The following is a 2,463-nucleotide window of genomic DNA, read 5'->3' on the forward strand; positions in this document are numbered from 1 at the left end:
ATATCACATACCACACACACACAACCACAAGCACACACACACACACACACACGCACACAACCACACACACACACAAATACACACGCACATATACACACACAGAAACCCACACAAACACATATACACACACAAACACAAATACACACAAACACACAATCAAAAAGACACAATCAACAACACACCCAATCAAACACACACACACACACACATAATCAACCACAAATACACACAAACACACACACACAAACACACACACATAAACGTGATCAAGGTCACACCAGCACACCAGCAAAGTTGTGTGCAGGAAAATACATCTCCAGCTCCCTACGGTGTAGCCGCACAGAACACCGCCTTGTCAGGCCAGATAACATACGACAGGTAAAGATGTGAAGCACATTTACAGCGACCGGTCTCTCCTTCAACTTGCCCCCCCTACCCCCTACACCAGCCCAAAAGCCATCCACTACCCTCGCAGCCCTGGTCTACTCCTCTAATGCAAGCAGGACAGGGACGGCAATAGGGGCTTGATTTATGAGTCTCAAGGCGAGTCTATATCGTCCATGTTTGAGCAGGGCAGAATCTAATTAAAGTAGAGAATGGATAGAGAGATGAGGGGCGGAGAGGAGGGGGTGGTGGTGACAGAGAGAGAGGGCGGAGAGAGAGAGTGACATACTGAAAGAGTTGATAGAGAGAGATAGAGGGAGTGTGAGAGAGTAAAGAGAGATAGATGGAGAAGGGGGAAAGACTGAAAGAGTTGAGAGAGAATTAGAGAGATAGAGAGGGAGTGTGAGAGAAAGAGTCAAGATAGATAAATGGAGAGAGAGGGGACAGGCTAAAAGAGTTGAGAGAGACTGAGAGAGATAGAGAGAAAGAGAGGGAGTGTGCGAGAGAGAGAAAGAGAGTAAAAAAAGATAGATGGAGAGAGAGAGTGGGAAAGACTGAAAGAGTTGAGAGATAGATAGAGAGAAATAGAGGGAGTGTGTGTGTGTGTGAGAGAGAGAGAGTCAAGAGAGATAGATTGAGAGAGAGTACAGAGAGAAAGATGGAGAGAGAGGGGACAGGCAGAAAGAGCAGAGAGAGTTAGAGAATGAATGCGAGTGAACCCACATTTTAAGAACACAGCTTAATACAAACACATCCACATTGTCTTCACCCAACGAGTTAATGAGGTTACAGACCAGGAGGAAAACAACAACAGGGAAAAGGATCATTCCATCAGCAGCGCTGACTCCCCCCGTCCACACAGGAAAATGAACTGTCACCCATCTTAATTGCGGCTGCCTTTATAACCAGGCCACGTTAATTAATAACCGCCTCTGGAAGCCGTAATGAGACTAGCTATTACGGCAGTGGGGAAAATCCATCAGTGTGATGTAACAACAAACACAAAGGCATGTCCGCTGTGTGGAGGTGCTTCGTTAAAGTATGGACAGGTATTGTCTCACTCATCTGACTCTGCATCCATCATCTAGAGTCAGAACGCTGGCAAGCTCCGATTTTGGGGAATGGCAGGCTTCACACTCTTTTGTGTTGTTGTTTTTGAAACAATCATGTTGCTGGAAGAGGGGATTGCATCTGTAAGTGTGTAGTTGGATAACAGGGAACAAGCAGGTGAAATACATGCAGACCTTAGACAGCACATGGGAAGCAAATTGAATCACTATGAGTTTCTCTACAGTAGGAAACTGTTTCTTGCCCAGGTTCTGTGCCGTCTCCTCCCCTAGGAGTTCTGCTATAAAATCGAAGGTATGCTGGATATCCAATTAATGTTTGTAAAGTAGTAACTATAATCAATATCCAAGAATGCTTTACCATCCACAAATCTTAATCTGTGTCATCAGAAACACATCTATTGTAAACACAGCTTTTTTCTCCAGTAGCAATTACTCTTCTAACAAGAGTTGGTTTTTCGTTTGTAAAATCCAATTAAACACCAATATATTCTTACCGCTGTGTCTTAGTATTGCTCATTATCTGCTTGCCTAAGGAGTAGGATTCACCATCCATAAGGACAACAAGCTATCATTCCACAGGTACACAGTAATGCAAGTTACAGTTACTACTTTGAAAACAAGTATACAGCCAAAACACAACCAGAATGTGTTCCCATGCGTTATATTTATAAACATATCAAAATGCAGAGAACTACAAATCGAATGCAAAATGCTCCGTTTTACATTCTGCATAAAGGAGGGTTTTAAAGTATTTATCTGTAAACATAATTTAACATCAGAACCACATGTTGATCCTCCTGACGTTGTATGTTTCCAGGAAGACATATTTCATAATTAATTTAGTAATCTGCGCTGGCTCAACCGAGAGAGCTGAGGGCTCAGTTTGGGTAGAGAGACAGAAAAGAAACGTCAACAATAAAAGTCAACCGTTTACCTTCGGCAACGGGCAGATTAGGAACGCTTCGGAGCAACGTCACCAGTGATGGTGTCCATGGTGGTGTCCATCACT

This window comes from Pollachius pollachius, assembly GCF_949987615.1.
Source record: "Pollachius pollachius genome assembly, chromosome: 1".
Lineage (NCBI taxonomy): Eukaryota > Metazoa > Chordata > Actinopteri > Gadiformes > Gadidae > Pollachius > Pollachius pollachius.